This window comes from Folsomia candida, unplaced genomic scaffold, assembly GCF_002217175.1.
Source record: "Folsomia candida strain VU population unplaced genomic scaffold, ASM221717v1 Fcan01_Sc025, whole genome shotgun sequence".
Taxonomy (NCBI): Eukaryota; Metazoa; Arthropoda; class Collembola; order Entomobryomorpha; family Isotomidae; genus Folsomia; species Folsomia candida.
Window position 1 is genome coordinate 605,155 of NW_019091217.1, and position 18,155 is coordinate 623,309.

General features: G+C 41.9%; 1 protein-coding gene across 1 annotated transcript in view; it reads left to right on the top strand.

The window, feature by feature from the left end:
• The first annotated feature begins 2,357 nt into the window (after positions 1-2,357).
• Positions 2,358-18,155, top strand: part of LOC110859280 (enolase-phosphatase E1) — a 38,705-nt gene continuing 22,907 nt past the window's right edge. The window contains exon 1 of the mRNA XM_022108193.2: positions 2,358-2,618. The gene's annotated coding sequence lies outside the window, so the exon portion shown is untranslated. The remainder of the gene's footprint in view (positions 2,619-18,155) is intronic.

Below are 18,155 nucleotides of genomic sequence, written 5' to 3' on the forward strand. Positions count from 1 at the left end.
TTGTAGCTGCGCCCTTGGGCCGCCCTGCCTCTCTGGGGAGTCGGGTCCACCCCTGGATTCGGCCAGAGCTCTCTTCCCGTCGGAGGGGTGGTCCGGGGGGGGGGGCAACGCTGCAAGGGGAGAGCCTTACGGGAGGGTCACCTCTCCAATGCTCCTCCCACCCAGCAGACTCACCGGGTGGGGAGCCGGCGGGGCTTGCCAAAAGTGCGGGTGGCGCTTGGCAAGTGAGAGGGACTCTCTACCTCCAACTCTTGGGTGATGGCGCTTTTTAGCGATCTATATCTTTAGCGCTCTTTAGCGAAATATTTAATGGACAGAAGGGTGCTTATTGCATTCTCATTCGACCGACGAAGAAATCGGTGGTTATCCGGCCAATGCCGACCAATATTGCGGTCATAAACACTGTACTTCACCAAACTCTATTCTTAAATTGGGACGATTTTCTTGTTGGAACTCTTAACAGACTCCTTTCAATCCTGCCTGGCTGGATTCCTCTCCTATCTTGTCAAGAAAGTCATAAATAAAAAAGTCTCTTTGTAAATGAAGCTGTGTTTCCTTCTCAGCTTAAAAGCATTCCGACTCAGGTCCAATCAGTAAATACTCAAATAATGCTAATATATGACTCTCTGTGACTAAATTGTGTCTTAATTCTCAGTAAACGCGAGCTTTCCTTCTTTTCCCATGGGTCCCATGATCTTGCCACGACAGAATGCAAAATGAATCCATCGCCGCCCGTCGCCCATCCACTTCTTCACTTACGTTATTACTCCAACTAGTGGTCTGGAACCACTCAACCAGCCATAAGTAATCACATGCATGTTATTTTAGTCCATTCCATGCAAAATTGGAATCTCGCTCCAAAAACCAATATTCTTCATTTGCAGAACAATTTAGCTAAACATGTAAAGCTACCCGGTAGCTATTATTTCCGTGTGAAGTACATTTTACATAAGCATAAGCCATTTTCATTTACTAATGCACTTGCAAAAGGCAAAGTTGCTGTATTGATTATTATGCACTTTGAACAATTGGTAATATTTACTCGTACATACGTAGGACGTGTGATGGGGAATTTACAATGCCAACAATCAATGGAACAAGTTGGTCCGAATTGTTTGGAAGATGACAGTAATTCCCAATGGGGAAAGTTAATTCTAAGGACGTGGAATTGAATTCTCATCATTTCCTGATTCGCATCCATTTGCAATTAATTTAGGCAAGATAAAAATAACGATTGTGCTTATAGGATGTTTGGAACAGTTTGCATGCGTATGTATCTCGGCCAAGCTATGAAAGCTAGGGTAGAACATGATCCAGATTGTGGATAGATGGGGGGCAAACTTGGCCTTAAAACTGGTACAACTAGTCAAATCACTCTCGTTTTCTACAATGGAACCTATAATGCAAAATGTGTAACGTGTTTATGTACATATGTACGCGTACTAAACTCATCGGCAATCTCACTGGAGCTCCAAGTCGTGCAAGTAGCCAATATGTGTGCGAGAGAGGGTGAAACGTTCGGACGGAAGGGCTCCAACAATTTATTCACCCTGCTTTCCAACCCCAACTTTCTCATCCCTCAGATGTTGCTGGATTAGATGAGAGAAGACGAGATGAGACACAAAATGTGTATCGCTTACTCTGCATGCATGCTTCCCGAGAAGACTCCTCCGATATTGGGAATGTTGGGAACACAGTGAGAGTGAAATACATGGGGAGGACCGAGGAGGGTGGGAGGATGAGGACAGCTCCACAAGTTTGAAAAAGACACACATATTGTAGTCCATTGTATTGTTAAAAAAGGACGACTCATGAATCCCGTCGTGAATTCGATGAGACGATGCAGGATTAATGCACGTATTGCAGACCACGTGAAGACGCGCACCGCAATCAGAGAGACGCCTAAAAATCTACTTCATTTTGTCGGATAACTATTCTTCCCCATTTGCTCAGCTCCGTAATGTCAACTATGAACGAAGGCAGCCATCTTCCTCGCAGGACCCCTTGAACCCAACGGAATCCGCAGTAGCCAGCCTCACATGATGTAAGGCATCATTAGTGGAGCTGTTCAGAACGTGCAACTGCAACAATGAGCAAAGGCACAACATCTGAAGAACGGATGGAGGAAGAAATGGATGCCATGCACTACAAGCCGTATCTACCCACCAACAAACAACGACAATCCACCAATTCCATCCACCATGCATGCCGTTCTTTTTAACAGGAGAAGAGCATTACAGAGAGCTGACTACGCTGCATACTCCTCGCAAATGGGGAGCGGATGATAGGATTTGAGGCAAGAACCATTCTTGGTCTTCTTCTTGCTGGGAGCTTGTTGTTGGGGTCAGAACGCCGAGTTGAGTCAGCCCTCAGTCTTGCGTTCACCAGCTCTGGTTCAGCACCGTTCACGAATCTCGCTCACCGTTACCACCACCAGCGTCCCTTTTACCCGCCTTAAGGCCCCTCGCTCACTCTGTCGCCAACGTTGCGTCATCACCAGTGGTTTTACCTCCTACACTTTTCTTCCTTGGTGCTCTTACCGGAACTTGTTCACAGTGTCTTGGATTGTGCTCCGCGATACGATTTTTTAAGGATTTCACTCTCTCGAGCTAAACGAGGTACGCACAACAAACTTTTTTCAATACCGGCTTTTTCCACAAGTGCAGCTTGCTTTGACTCATCCACAAATTTCTCTACATGATTCACACGCCATATATGTGCATAATAGTCGGCATGCATAATAGCCAATAATTCATATTTTTTGCATTGCAACAAAAGCATGCTTCCACCTCTGACCCCGAATTTTGGGAGGAACTGGTCCATTTTTTGTCCACATTTCACACTTCCTTCATGCTCAAATAGTAATACAAAGTCGTGATACTATAGAAGAAGAAAGAAAAAAAATCAAATTACTCGTCTTATTATAACGACCAACATAAAGGAGAAGATGAATAGGATGAAATCATGCAAAAAAGTGCAACAGTTACACATACAAATATCCTTCTTCCTTCCTCCACTCTGTTATGTAACGAACGACTACAATGACTCGATTTTTTGTTCTGCTGTTGGCCAGATAAAAGTGAATCATCAATTTTTCACATCCATTGGCGTGAATCATCTTTGCTGTGAAATCAAGTTCAACATCTCATCATCATCATCTGTCTCACCAACTGTCACTCTTATTAAGCGAGGATCATTCTGAATAGAAAAAGACACTGCCATGCCACACAGCTCCTTTTGCACCACGACGCCTTGAGGGAAGCTTTCCGCTCAAGACTTTTTCCACTCCTAGCTTCTTTGCAACAAAAGGCAGAAAAATCGGATTTATTCCTGCTCTTGCACCACGCTCGTCGGTTTGTTTGTCTACCAATTAGTTCTGTAATGGGATAGTTCTAAGGTTGGTTTGGACATGGCGCACCATGAGTGAAATGAATCCTAATGAGCACAAGCAGTAGTGGGTATGGAATAAAATGCATAGAAAACAGAAGTGGAACTGTTGCCGGAACAGCTTTTCCTTTATTTGAGGAGCTTTATTAGTTGGGAGTTTGGGAGGGATGAGAGAAATGTGATGGACTCACAAGATTGGGTAGGAGAATCAGAGGGAGAGATACTCAAGTAATAAAACTTTTATTAACTTTTATGGGGAACTGACAAGAAGTTTGTAAATTAATTTTTTGACTCTTTGTCAGATTCTGTTTGAAGAATTAAAATGATGACGGAATTATTTATACGTTTTTTCTTGGCTTGACTGGCTGACCACTTTTTCTTGAAAAAAACCAGACCCACCAAAAATGAGAATAAGTTGAATCTGGACTGGAATTTCCTTGTTCAACAGTCACTGTCAATATAGCTATTCTTGTCAGGGTTCAATTTTAATGTCCTGTGAATGTGTCATCCCCCAAAAACCAGTCACTTGTCGTCGTCTGCGTCTCCATCATCGTCGTCATCACCACTTAATCCATTTAATGTTTAATCATCATCGAGTGGAAGAGGCAGAACAATTGTGCCTTTTGTCTTTGAATCCTGATCTGGATAAATGGGAATATTGTCTTTAAATCCATCCGTTTTCCGTATTGATCCTTTACTCACTCACTCACAAGCAGAATTACTTGAGAGAGAGACTGGCCAGATTTTGTCCGTTTGAGATTGTGACAAGAGACGTGACAAGTGAAATGAAGTGATGCATGTTATGGTATTGAGAATAATATGTGTATTTTGAGCAGGTTGGTTTGGTTGGTGAGGGTGAGGAATAAATCGAAGCATTATTATTTGGAAGTTAGGAGGAGCGGAGAGAGGATAAGATTTCCTGAGCCGAGGAGTTTTAGGGATTTGAAAGTTTGTATGGCGAGTGAGACTGGTCCGGGTCTGGTTGATGTCGAGGTGTCATTGTCACTCAGTCTTCAGACATTTTCAGTAAGTGCTTTTGGGAAAATCTCGCATCTTGAAATAGTCAATTTCCCATATTTCAAACATTACCATTCCACCCATTTATTTGAGCAGGACACGAAATGAGAGAGAACTGTCAACCAGTATACGATCAACCGTTACATATTCCCAGCGTACTTATGTATACCACACCAAACTAAGTCACATATATCATGTTCCTCTACAATGTGGTTTGGTTTTGGGAGAAATGTGTACGCATTCAGTTATGAATTCCATCCTTAAAAAAATTATGTACAAAGTCTCACACTCGTTGGATTTAGGACAATGAGAGTGAGTCAGAAGAACCAGACATGCTCAACCTTTATTCGACCACACCATTATTACTGATCCTCCCCGTGTGCACCACTACCTGATGAATTCCACACCAGAAAGATTAAGATACTTTAGATTTGTCGGGTTACGCTTTTTTGTTGTAACCTTCCTTCCAACCAACCCCGTAAAAAATGACAATGCGCAACACAAGAGAATTCCTCCACATGATAAGAACGAGTTAACTGCTTGGATTTGTGTGGAATGGGTAACGCTACAAGGGAATGTGCTTTGGCTATAAGCAGTTATTCAAATATTGAACCAAGTACATATCAGGTACAAAGAGCATTGTGGTTACATTTTTACTGTAAATCGACGCTTCTTTGGTGTTTTTTTTTGTAAAAAGCTTGCAAATAGCAAACTATGTAAACCTACGGTTTTTTTGCAAACTAAAAATGAAAATTAGCAGCCAAACAAATCGTTTCCTTCCTTCCCAGCTACCATGCGTACGTATGCAAGGGCACAAGTACATACGCAAAGGCATTTGCAGAGATCCACAGAGCAGATAGAAGTCGAGGAGTCGTGGCTTTGTAGAAAATTGCACAGATGGGAAGTTTAGCGAGGAGATTAATCAACACATTGTTAAAGCTGATTCCTTTGTCTCGAGCCATTACTTGCTGACTCCATTCGATTATGGCCAAGTCGCCCGATGTGGCATTACGTAACGGGAACTGTCACAGGAATCGTTTCACACTTTTTGTCCGCATTTCTCAATAGGCAAAAGAGATCTCTCTCTACAAATTCTGCATGCCTGTAAATACGAAAGATAAAGCCACATCAACTTAATTTACTCTGCGTCATCGGGGGAAACGACCAAAATGCATTGTAATTTTAAAAGCTCGCTTTTCACAAGATGCACTTGACTCTAAATGGCCATGTAAATTGAGCAAATCGATGTTTCATTGTTATTCCCAAATTTTCAACCTCCCTCAACTCACCAACTGTCATTTTCAATGCAAATAAGGAGTTTGTGTCAATTAAGAAGAGTTTATCTCCGCAATCCTGGCTTTCAAAGGGTTGCAGTTGGAAAGAAAAGAGGTGAATTGAAGAGATTTTATCCGTTTGTACAACAGCCAATCGTCGAGTGTAAAATGTCGAAAGTCGGAAGTTGTGTAAAGCGAGCGTTAAGAAAAAAAATAGTAAACGGCTCGGCGGTAAGCATCGAGGACTGTACACATAGTTGAATGCGGAGGTTAGAGAGCTGGGCTTATCGAGTATCGACATATCAATTACGCCCGCCCGAAGAGAGGATGCACTCTCAATTGACTCTGATATTTCTTGACTTTATGTATTTGCTCGTGTGGCGGACGCGTTTTGAAAAGTTGGACGACGAGCGCAAAGTTCAATGTTGTCTCGCGTCGTAAAATGATGATACAAAAGTTGCTGCTTTCAAGTACTGTTTGCTCAAACCCTCCTCCATCCACCACTACAAATTTAAGTGGTGTGAGACGACAAAAGTTTTTTCAGAGACCACGAGAGATCAAAACTGTACACGACATGAGACGATGCGGTTACATACTTGAAGCAGCCTGCGCTTTTAATTATTCCTCAAAGAATCTCCCCAACTTTCTCGAATACTTTTCTGCCTGCATGTTCAGAGGAAAATTTATGCACGCATCCGACGCGAGGTTTCATAACAGTGGCAAAAATTTTCAACTCTGACAAACTCGTTGGTCTAGGATGATTTTCGTGATGAGACGATAATGTCGGCTACACATTAGATAAAGGTGCCGGCTAATCATAATCCGCTAATGGCAAAAATTAACTCCTCCGTCAAGCACCATCCGTGTATTCCGACAAAGTGACTTTGCACTTGAGTTTGACAAATGACAGAAATCTTAATTTTTCTGGCTGTGCATTGTAAATAAGCTGAGAAATTGTAGCCTGCTACTGGGCTTACTGGGCATACATACTTGGGCGAATATTTATTTGTCCTGGTGCAACCTGTGTTGTCAATAACTGGAAATATGAGAAAATGCAAATGTAACCGAAATGCGACTTAACAATGCGACTTGGAGATCAGTTTTTTTAACTTGTGTGATTTGAATGTAAATTACTCAAGTTTTTTATATAGCCTTCTGCTCTGCAAGTTGGGTGATGGTGCTTCTATCACATCATGTATTGTTATCTATAATTAATTTTGTTTTGAATTATATGCACGAATTAGATTATTTTGTAACTGGCTGCACTGATTCGCTCTTCGATATCGTTCTAATTATTGAGAACCTACACAGTACACACACTTCTTCGCACTATAATAATTTGCCTGTTTTTACGCACTCGCTCATGTAGTCTCATCGTGGAAAAAACGCGATGAACCAGTGAGACCAGTTATTACTTGGTCGTTAATACGTTGTTGTTGTTGTTGATCCGAGAATTTGTGGGAATTAAACATTTTTGGCGTATGCATTCATTCATGTTTACACATTGCGGAATTTCTTTGAGGCGAACATGTAAACATTTCATACAAGAAAAGTCCACGTATCAACTACAACGTCGTTTATATGCACAAGTAATTAAGGTATGTGTCATGGTGGTGGCAGTTGTCACTACGCACAAGCCACAAAAAAATAAACGTTCACATGTATGTCATTTTTTTCTGCTACGCGATGACGATTGATTGAAAATGGTCAACACATTCCTGCGACATGAGTCACCCAAGAATAAATATGTAAGCAGAACTAAATAAGACTTTGCCAACCCTCATTTAATTCGACTCTGTTTTTATGTCAGCATGGGTAATTAAGTGGCATTAGTGGCTGTAGTTTTAAATAAATATGACATTAATAAAAATGAATGGCTCAAAGTATTTTACGAGGTCCAGCCAAGTCTTTATCTTTATGTGACTTTTTCGTCCAAGTACTCATGTGTGCATAGCGAAGGAATTTATATAATTATGATTCACTGCCTTGTGATGATGCTACCAATTCATGAGAAGATTTATCCAATTTGACGCCCAACTGGTAATTTCATGAGCAAAATGCGCAGTTAAATCAGGCCAAATATTTATGGGTTCAGTTTTCAGCACAAAAGACAATAACCTATAATGTCTCAGATTACCAAACGTCGCCAAATGTGTAGCAAATTATTTTGCATATGAATGTCTCAGATTACCAGAGAGATGTATAGCTCCTTGGTATCATTAGTACGGTTACTAGTTCAGGACGGGAAATGCGATGGTTTGACATGACGAGTAACTGTAATTCTTCGATTACTTTCAGATTATGAGTTTGTCGGTCGGTCGTAATGTGCATGGTTCTCTTTCAAAGTGGTTCTTCCTAGATGATTGGTTGCTCAGTCAAAGTGGAATAAGGAAGCTAAAAAAAAAGTGTCCAGTTACTTTTCAACTCGAGCACAAGAAGACGTATTGTAATCTAAACCAATTTGAGTAAAGATGACTTGACGACCGAGGACGTGACTCATCATCAGTTCTTCACATGCCCAGCCCAGCTTCCTCCTGGTCAGGAAGACCCAGGTGTAGCATGATAGCTAATCCGCTCTTACCTACTCTTGGACTCGGATGAAAATTGGAGTGCACGCACGTCCAGAAATTCCTCTCAATTATTGTATCACAATTGGGAAATGGGAGATTTCTGCCTTCACCACGTTTACACAAGTATTTATGGAGTGGGGATTTTTTTTAGAATTGGCTAAACTCTGAAATTCGTGGGATGGTGTTGTAAAAATTAGGCAGGGATGATTTCTCCACGGTACAAATGGGAACGTGCAAAAAAGCTGCTCGTAAACATTTCATCAGCATTCATCATGACTGGCTGACTGATTTGTGCTTACGTTGGCTGACACTTACACATGTCGCTATTTAGGGAGTCCAAATCCTCAAAATGAGATGAGTTTTGGCTGGTACTTAGACGAGGATAAAAATACTTTCCACAAAAATGCTAAACTATCTCCTAAAATAATAAACAGAGCATGACACCAAACCAAAACCCAAGGACCTTGAAATTCTTAAATTAAACCCTGCACTCCAAAAATGCGCATAATATGGCATTTAATCTCCAGCCAGCAACAAGGCCTGCGTTCGGATACATAGGTATGCAGAATTAATTCATTGACTTCAATTTCAGCCTGTTTGGAACTAATGAGCATCAGACCTGCTCAAAACACGTTCACTCAGATTCTGTCAGACCACCAAGTTTCAAACCTCGTACCTAACTTTGACTAGCACGGTGACAATGCTGATAACCGCGAGAGCATTACGATCCATACAAACCACACCATTTTTTGTCACGCAAACCTAGTATTCAACTCGCGTTTCCAGCATTTTTGCAGAAAATTGTTTTTCATGCAATTTATTATGACAATAAGCGCATTATGTATTTCTTGTTGGAGGATGTGGATCTCTTATTCGACACCATTTGCAGTCGGAACTCGCTCAGTATTCCATCATGATAAAATGCTGTGCCATTATTTGCAAATTCCAGCCATAGCGCCGCACAGAAATGCTTAATGTCTTTGGCCAGACATGGCGTAAATGTCCAGAGGAGGGATGAATTGAATATTCAGCAGAGGGCAAGTAGTAATTTGAGCACTGAGCAGCAGAAAGGACTGGGTTTTCTGGTTTTGACTTGGCAAATTACTTTGTTCTGTAGTTAAAAGACATAAAATGCGTTCATAGGTACTGTACGAAATACGAATTTGAGTGGTGAGTGGTGAGGATGATGCGAGAGTAATGATGATAATTTGGTAAAAATGATTTAATGCAGTGTGCTTATGTATACTTGAGTCTGGCGAATTATGGCAGATCCAGCCAACAACCACCAAGTTCCACCATCAGCCTGTGTATTGTGTATCGTTCGTACTTTCCTCACCTTCTGCACTCTTCGAAATGATTCATTTCCAGTCGACGCTGCCATTATTATCAGGAGGTCAGAATCCTGGCCGCATTATCGCAGTGTTATTATTCGGGTGGAATTTGCTAATCGGGTTTTGCACTTTTGTATGCAGATTCCTGATTTAATACGTGGTAAAATGGTTCTAATTTATGACCCTAGTTTTAGGACTCCGAAAACTGGTAGCATAAACTATAAACCAGCCTCATTCCTTCCGTTGTGTGGTTTCATCTTCTTATTTGCGGACAAGGAAGCCATAATCATATCGTGACGATGAAATGGCACTATTATCATACATACGTATACCCTGTGAGAAAGTGCAATAAAATAAATAATTCTATTATTCCGCATTATTCCTGCGACAGGACGGAGAGACAGGAATGTCACGGAACGTCACTGTCATGTTACAATAACTGAATTGCAGACCAAAGTTTTTTTCCTCTCTCTGTGAAAAGCACGAAAGCAATTTACTTTCAAAGCATTTCTGGTTCGACAATGATCAGTTTTATTGTTAGCTCGCCCTTCAATTATTTTCATTCGCTGTAATTTTATCCGATTGTTGGATGGATGGATAAAGAGTCCAGAATTTAAGGATTTATTTACGTAAGATTTTGCGAGAGGAAATGAGTCAGGAATTTGACAGGAAGGAAAGAAGACGCCTCGTTCCTTGTGTACAAACATTCTAAAGAGATAGATGCGTAACAAAGATTTAAGAGAAAAGTTGAGAAATTCACTGAATCTTGAAATTGAATCCAGAACTTGACTTTGAGAAAAGTTCAAAGTCATGGATCATATCGAACCCAGAGTACCCGGAATCCAGAGAGACATAAAATAGTTGCTCCTTTATTGTCCCTTATGCGAGTTATGAAAAAGTACAACTGGGTAAATTCAGCAATAAATTTTCATATCAAAACCAACATTTAACAATAGATTTTAATCTCGTTTATTTGTAAAGCTGGTCCTGCTCCTGGTCTTTGTCCCCATAAATATTCGTTATCTTAATTCCCACCAATGCAATAAATGAATAACAATCGCCTTTATTAGAGCGATCGTTATTTCATTTCCCTCTTTACAAAGATCTTCCAGTGCTGGATATGTGCAACGAGGGGACAATTCTCGACAGTAATGTTTACTCACTCCAAGATTTTGGGTTGGTTTTATAGACAGATTTCACTCTCAGAATCCTGTTTCACGTCACAAACAATCATAATGTAGTCACTCCTCCTCCGATAATGTTGTTTTTCTTACTAATAAACCGTCGCATACGGAAGTAGCTTCAGACGTACTTCACCCCAAACGGTCCCACCACAACTCGGGAACACTTAATTTCACTCTATTTCACCTATAGATTAATTTTTTGTAAAAATCTCATTTTGCCCCGACCACACCCCCTGGCGACGAGGGGGTGTGGAACAACTCGGGGACACTTAATTTCACTCTATTTCATCTATAGATTAATTTTTTATAAAAATCTCATTTTGCCCCAACCACACCCCTGGCGCCTAGGGGTGTGGCACAACTCCGGAACACATAATTTTACTCTATTTCACCTATAGATTAAATTGCACTAAAAATCTCATTTTGCCCCAACCACACCCGCTGGCGCCGAAGGGGTGCGGCAAAATCGGGGAAACACTCAATTTCACTTAATTTCACTTAATTTCATTTAATTTCACTCAATTTCACTTAATTTTACCCATAGAATAAATTGCACTAAAAATCTCATTTTGTCCCAACCACACCCCCTGGGGCCGAGGGGGTGTGGCACAATCGGGGAAGCACTTAATTTCACTTAATTTCACTTAATTTCATTTAATTTCACTCAATTTCACCTAATTTTACCCATAGATTAAATTGCACTAAAAATCTCATTTTGCCCCAACCACACCCCCTGGCGCCGAGGGGGTGTGGCACAACTCCGGAACACATAATTTTACTCTATTTCACCTATAGATTAAATTGCACTAAAAATCTCATTTTGCCCCGACCACACCCCCTGTCGCCAAAGGGGGTGTGGTCCGGTTGCCCCCAAAAGTTGATAGGATCCTCCCCCTGGGGTCCTATGTATGATGGCGAAAACCGATTTCGATTATCTCGATCCGTTCTCCTGATATCCTGCTGACAGACAGACGGACAGACAGACAGACAAAGTCTTCACATAAAGTAGCTGAAGCTACTTAATAACCCCACAATCAACATTTTTATCATGTTTTCCCATCCATATTCCTATCTTTTTTCTTGAGAACCACTTTCAAACAAAGTTATAAATTTCTAATTGAGATTATTGGAGCAATGGAGTGACAAATTTTAGACGGAGACGATCCATTTAGCATTCGTTAGAATTCCAAAAGTCGAGAGTATTGATTTGAAGATTGGCTTGGAATGTGAGCAAAGGTTGTGGCGTGGCATTGGTATTGGTTGAGTACTGCTTTGTGAAGTCATGGCGCATGGAGGAGAGAAATGAGAGTTGATGCCTCCTTGGTCTGATCATGTTGATGGTAATAAACAAAGTGGAATCTTTTGAATGTAGCTGATGTGAATACATAAACACTTTTTCATTCCCTTCCTCCTTCCCTCGAATAACAAGGGAGTGAGATTGTGCAGGGTCTTCTTCCTCGTGTTATCAGCAGTCCATCCATTTCCTCCTCCGAGGAGGTTGAGCAGGGGATGAAAAACTCACCTCTCGGACTGACGGATTCCCTTCTTCCTTCTGTGGCAGCTTGATTTTGATAAATTTAAATATTCCGTCCATCGCTATGTCCTACTGCGCTGTTGTGCTGCATATTTTACACAGCACAACCAATCAAAAGTACATCATGTGCATGCGTACACATAATAAAAGTTTATGCACTTTTATTCCCACATAATATTTTTTTAGACATTAAAGATATGGTGATTATCAGTTTTGTGGTGGGTCATCTCTCTCCTCCTAAGCCATTCTACATGGTCGGTCTATTAGGCATTTGATGGACAAGCAGGTCTAGTAAACTTTGTGTGACTTTACCTTGATTTCATAACAACAGCCACCAACCAGACCGCAATAATAATAACCCTGAGAACTCCTGCACTGCTTGCACTCTTGGTGTTTTCTGCAGCAAATGAGTCGTCTGAGGATGAGACGAGAAGTGAGTGTATGGAAAAGACGAGGGGAAGGTTGGACCAATTTACGGGCATTGTCATCAAGCCAAATACAGCCAACCTCTCAGTCAACCTTTTAGGTGATTTTAAAAGCGAGAAAATTGAAATCCTCGTCGTCATTTAACCCTTCCTTCCGTCCTCCATTGTCGTCCCTCGCTCGCTCCCGTTGTCAATTGTCAATGTCATTATCACTTATTTGGTGGCAGTCAGTAGCGTGTGCGTACGTGTTCCCATCTTCTTCACGGCTTGTGCTACGGCTAGAAAAATTGGTTGAATAACGATGAAAATGGTGGATCCTGCTTGCAAGGAGACGAAAATATCAGCCATGGCAGATGTTGTTGGAAGAAGAAGAGAATAAGTACGGAATGGGACTGTCAATCAGTAATCATGTCTCGTGTTTTATCATCAAGCATGCATGGCAAGTAAGTGCTATGGTCGGTGGGACACAAAAATCCTATCCGTGTAGAACGGACATGGTCGACTAAAAGATGAAGATGCTGATGGATTCGACTTGTTGATTTGAATTTATCTCCATCAATTCCACTCATGATTTATTGTCCATTTAGAAAACAATGAGTTACACAAATATCTTGGGGCGATTCAATTATGCGAGACAAGACAGGACTGCGGAGGACGAGGACGATCGAGGAACAGTTTTATTACAAATTATAAATTACAAAGGAATTACAAGCTAGCCGATCCATGGACATGATGCTCTCTCATATTCTCTACTAAATACATTCGAGGGTTGAATTGAATTAGTTTGGAGATAAGGCGCAGTGGTGGTGGTGGTGGTTGACTAAATGCAACGGGAACGACGGGCAAAAATGGATTTATCTCCCTCACCAATCTTGTTCTTTTGATGCATTATTAAAATTGAAGCTCAAGAATTGATTTTCCAACTGTGCACAACCCCCACAAAACAGCTGCAAACAAACGTATGTACTTGCTTACGTGTCGTCGTATGCGCTTGTACGTCTACGCCATACACTGTTCGTGGTCGTTATCTTCAGGTCATCGAAGTAAAGTGAGGTTGAGATAAAGACACTTATTCCACTCGCTCAGTAGTATATTTCAATGTCAAATTGATGCGTTTCATTTTTCTCCTCCTGCATACTTTTATACACACACGGGCAGAATCTTCCTGCCTTGTGGGCACAGATAAATAGGGAATGAAGGAGAGCATTGTGATTTTCATAATGAGCATCCCTCAACGAAGCTCTGTGCTGAGGAGGATCTTATCTCGCACCTCCAAATTAATATCGAGAGAGTATCGAGATAGCAAAGCGTCTTGGCCGAGAGGGCTGACGACGAGAGCGAGAGTGTGTTCATGATACATAATATCCTTGATGAGAAACACTTCACATTACATGCAGTTCACATTATTTCACATTCGTATATGCAGTCTCGCATCGAAATATTTGCACTCGAGGCTCGGTATTTAATAAGACGAGGAGACAGGCGATTTATTGTTGCGTATAAATAAGCCAGTTCTGTAAATGCTCCTCGGAGAAGAAATCCCGTAATGATTTCTCCAACCTGATGAAGTGGATTGGATGGCACGGACTGCAGTTGGCCGATTTGTCATTCGCACCACTCCCTCCTCAGCCTTTGTCGTCGTAATGTAATGGGAAATTTGGGTGAATCAGACAGTCGACTTTCTCTCTGGGCAAGAAATAAGCGGGGGAAAGGGAGGAATCCCATTATGCATTATGTTCTTGGGTAGGTAAGTCCACACAGCTAAAAACGGACGATTAGTCACCAGTCTGACCCACCAGATCGATGAGCCATGCACAAAGTGAAAGACAAACAGTAGGGAAAATAAATGCAGCTCGTTTCCAGACTCTCGTTTCTCCATCTAATCATCCATCCATCCAGCCATGCACACGGATAGAGGTGAATGTTGTCTCGTGTTGACCTATCACCCTCAATCAATCCCTCAGTCCCATGCTACGACGACGACTAATCTAATCATGGCGGAGAGTGGACGGGTGGGTGGGTTGGCACAAGAACGCACGACGAGGCTACAGCCGAGAGGAAGTGAATAAGTGCATGTGTCAGTAAATTCAAAAATACTCCGACGCACGAGTCACAACAACTCGGATGCGGGGGCGACGGCCAAGTCCAACTTCAGTGCAGGCGATGCAACCAGTCAATCAATAACTTTGCTCTACAAATGCATGCACCGTCGTACTCGTCGTGGCGTTTAAGTGCATATTTAAGATGGGTACAGTGGATGGCAGTGTAAGCACGCTCGAGTCGTGCGGCAATAACAATAATATCAATAACGCGTCAAAACGATGTACGCTCGCCTTTAAAACAATAAAATGTAAGAGTTGGGGTCTGAGAAATGACTCAAATTCTGCAACTACGACGGGATGGATAAGCTCCATCAAAACAAGTGTTTGGTTGGCTTACTCGGATCTGAATAATTATTTTACTCCACCAGCATTGGCATGATAATTATAATTATCCTAACCATGAGCGGATTGCGCTGGGACCTGGCTGATCCGGTTTGTTAAATTGTTTCTTCTGCTGGTATGTGCAGTGGAGAGAATTGGCATTGCGGTGCTCCTTCATGCGTGGGTGAATTCAACCCTTAATTCCTAATTTCCTTGCATTTGGCCAGCAAGGATTGAGTTCGAGTCGTTCGTAGGAGGATAAACTTTTGTTTTAGTGGATTCCATTAAAAGCAGGAGTGATTTCCCAAGTTTTGCAGCGTTTTGGGGAAATCTGTGCGTGGAGGAGGAATATAAAGTCGTTAGCCAGTTGTTGGTTAGTTAAGGGGAACCGGTGTTAGTTAGTTGATGCTAATGACTTCAGCTGCTCATTTCCACTTTTACTTTTCTCCTCCCGTACCCCACGCCTTCTGAGACCTTGCAATCGCTGCACAACTTCCTCCACCTTTCCAACCCTGAGTGCATGCATGGTAAATATTTAGATACTCCGATCCCGATACTCGTAAAGTTTCAATGCGTAGCTGGTTTTAATTGGGTCGTAAAATGTCTCCAGGAAATTTTGCACGTATTTATTGCACTCGAATAAATAAGCTGTAGGGATGAGTCTAGTTTTGAGTTGGGTGTGGTGCCCACAAAGCAGGGTGTCGTGGGGTGTGTGGGGCAGGTTATATTTCTGCACTTCTCTCTGCAGGAAATATAACCTCCAATGCAAATGGATGGTTTTACTCCAGGGTTTACGAGTGTTTTGAGATAAGAATCCACTTTCCCGTTGCCCACTCCCCTCCTCCCGTCTGTCACGTGGCACCTTTTCATCTCCGGCTCAGAGTCGCTCATTTTCATCTCATTTCCTGATTGCGATTTACTTTACGTAGTCGAGAGTTCCATTTAAAGGCCGGCGTGCATAATAGTCGTCGGTTGGCGGATATGTCGTTGGTGGATTAAATTGGAGTAGGATAAAGCTGTATTTGGGGTGAGCTCCAAACTTCCCAACGTGTGCGTCGATCACGCAGCGTTTGAGGGTATGAAATCTTTTGTTGGACAACAAGTCGGAGGGGCGACGACAGAAATTGAGGATTTGCATGTTTGCCAAATCACCAACTTGGGTTTATTTGCAAAGAGGGTTGGTTGGTTGGTTGGTGACCATTTCCGATACAGCACTGCTCCCATTATTCCACGTTGCGGTGGTTGCATTCGGGGGGTGATTTGCTCCATTATTTATTACACACGAGTGGGCTGGATGGATGTGGAAGTAAATTAAATCGGGAAGAATGAGTCATGCAGCGTCGTCCGTCCGCCACGCAGACGAGAAAGAAGGGGAATAAAAATGATGAATAATGTTCAACATCAATGTACAGTAATTGGCAGTAATTGCATTTCGCCATGTGTATGTACATTACCATGTCAGCCTGCCTTTTTCGGCCAGTGCGAAAATCCGCACTTTGTTGCTGATGATGATGATGATGATATTGCCAAGTTTACTCGGTCCCTGTTATTTCGATAGTGTCTGCTGCTCTGCAATTCCATTTAAATTATAAAGTTAACAGTAAAGTTAATGATAATGGAGGATCCACTTTGCTTTACCTCTGCACGACAAATGTGATGAAAGGAATGCAATTTTGGGGGGAGGAATTCAAGTGCAAATTACCTTTTTTGACCAAATTAGGTTTCAAAAATTATGGATTGCCTACAATAATAATAGAATAGTGGGAAAAGCAATTCGGATTTGTTCTCTCTTTGAGGGAATGCAATTTGGCCGTCCATTAATCTCCCTTTGAAAGGAGTAATCAGGTCGCATCGCAGTTTCAGGACGAGTGTAATAATAATGCAGTCGAGATTCACGAAACATGGTCGTCATCCTCCCAGCCCCAGAGATGCTCCACGCACAGAGGGAACAGCGACGGATGATCCATTATTTGATGGAAAAGGACCAAATGAAATCCAATAATATTACGAAAGCAAATTCTACCCTCCATGCTTTTTTTCGCTCCCAATGGTTTTCACATCTTGTCGAATATTATTGTGCGGTGAACTTGTGGTGGTTGACCGGTTCCTCTCTCGCGTTTCCAACAATAGCATCGTTGCCATTATGACTGGTTACTGCCCAAGAGTGTAACAATATTGAGGCAGAAAAGATAGAGCAGCATCTCCTCAACTTCTTGTAACGTATGCGGTGTGTGTAACTCCCACCAAACATCCTTCCGTAGAATGGGACGCTTACGAAAACCGCTTTTGTTCGACATCCGTTACGCTTCCCAGACTGTTTAGCTTTCAGGTTGGTAACTCAACGTTGCACACCTTCATTTCATCGCTTCTCTCCTTCACTCGCCCAATTTTCAGTTTTTTGAGAGGGAACTTTTCCAAGTCAGTAGATGTTGAAGGGAGAGTGGAAAGTATAAAATCACTGTAAATCAAAGCGAGAGGTAGACAGCAGCAGGTAGATTATTATTTCCTATAGAGGACCATGAACCAAAGACGTCCGTGTAGACTCACTCAGCTACATGATGATGAGCCAGGTGGATAAAATTAAAGCGTGGAGGAGCAAATAAGAAGAAGCAACTGAATAGTAACCAACTGTACGTTCTTCCTTATGGATGCTAAACCTTGGCAAAAACACCGTGAAGTAAAGTAGCAAAATGTAACGCTCCTCAATACGTATCTCGACCAAGTGTAAGTTTAACTGCTACTGCCTATCCTACGACTTGCTTAATACCACTCGGAGGAGGAGGAGGAATTCTTTTTCGCAAAATAGCCCTGCGGCCAGCCCAACCAGTCCGCAACGAATGACGTCGCAACAAACAACACCCTCCTCGGACATTTACCCTTTCCTGTTCTCAAAAATCTTGGGCTCATCTCCGCCGTGCTCCTTAATGAGCTCAAGTCGAGAAGGAGAAGACTTTTTTTGAGGCGTTTTCACTCTGAAATGAAGAGCCAAAGAATGAGCTTAATTTTAGCA